The sequence below is a fragment of the Haliotis rubra genome, unplaced genomic scaffold (assembly GCF_003918875.1).
Source record: "Haliotis rubra isolate DU_JTF1 unplaced genomic scaffold, ASM391887v1 Scf406, whole genome shotgun sequence".
Taxonomy (NCBI): Eukaryota; Metazoa; Mollusca; class Gastropoda; order Lepetellida; family Haliotidae; genus Haliotis; species Haliotis rubra.
In genome coordinates, this window is record NW_025767087.1 from 728,703 (window position 1) to 730,409 (window position 1,707).

Here is a 1,707-nt window from a genome sequence, read left to right on the forward strand (position 1 = left end):
TGGCTTTAGGTAAATCGCATATGTCAACCCTTTAATGTTCGCCTTAAAGATTTAAGTTACATATACATTATGAAAAGCCTCGAGTCTCATATAAATCTGGATGAAAACAAATAATCAAAGTAAAGTGACCAAGGGAGATTTTTTGACACGAAGTTATCTCGCTTTGAATGAGTAATGGAATATTCCAGACAAAGGTGAACAAATCGGTTAGGGTTTAAGGGATCAGTATTTTAAAATGAATATTTAATAAAAATACAGTCGAAAGTTATCATTCCATGCAGTTAAGAAAGAAAAACACAACATTGTGCAGCAAACCAAAGTTAAGACACGAGTTGATTCCTTAAATGGATTCAACATGTGGAAAGCATTCTTAGAGTGGACTGGTAATTGACTTGGTTGGTTTGTTGTTTAACGCCGAACTCGGCAATATTCCAGCTATATGGCGGCGGTCTGTAAAAATAATTCATTCTGGGACAGACAATCAAGTGAACAACAGCATGAGCATCGATCTATTACAATTGCCGCCGCCATATAGCTGGAATATTGCTGTGTGCGGCGTAAAACTAAACTCACTCACTCAAGGTGACATTCCTTAAAGTGCAAGTGTCATGAAGAATAGTAATAGAGCTTCTCAGTCAACACGCGTACGGAGACCGGGAAACATACTGTGAAATGTAAACATAGCACTGCTTTGCTTAACTATAAGTACGTATATTGAGGTCAAGCATTACTGACAAACAATAAACGAGTCTCAACACCGCTAAAGAGGAGGCCATATATGGACTGTTTGCAACTGATAGACAGGGTAAAATGTAAATGGATCTTTCTCACGCTCCGCTTTCGATGTTTCGATATAATAATAATAATAATATGGACATTTGTAGAGCGCAGTAGTAACTCCACACCTCAAAGGGCATGTCTATCGGATTTTGGAAGGATTTACGTAGCCATGAGACTTGCGCATGGAGGAAGTTTTATCGGTGCTTAAACAAGGCGTACAATTGCCAATATCAATTTCACCAATGCAACGTTCAGTCATTATTGCATAAACAAATGGTATGATTATGGACATATTGATTAAAAGTGAGTCAGTTTTACTCCGCTTTTAGCAATATTCCAGCAATATCACGGCGGCGGCCACCAGAAATGGGCTTCACACATTGTACCCATGTGGGGAATCGAACCCGGGTCTTCGGCGTGACGAGCGAACGCTTTAACCACTAGGCTACCCCACCTCCCCGTACGTGCTTTGAAAAGACTGGAACGTTTCAAACAAATGTACGAACACCAATGTCTACTGATCATGACATACATCGTTCAATAGCAATATCTTCAATAGTATGACATTTCCAAACAGCAGATATACAACTTGACAGATTGACGCGGTTTGGAATATTGTTGAGTAGCTTAGCATAACAAATGAACTGAATGTAAACGTTTTCAAACTGCACATACGAGCTCACATATATACACAAAGAACTTAGTTAAGCATCCCCTGATATATCTCACGACTGAATGAACCCCGATCTTAACCCTTTGGAGCATATCTGGGACATGATTAGTCGTCGTGTGCAACAAAGGGATCATCCTGTACAGAACCTGGCCCAATTTACAAGGAATGGTATAGATGCCCTTCAGAGGATCAGGAGGCTGACATAGGGTATGAGGAGGAGAGTGCTGGCTGTCATTCAGTCACATGGAGGCTAC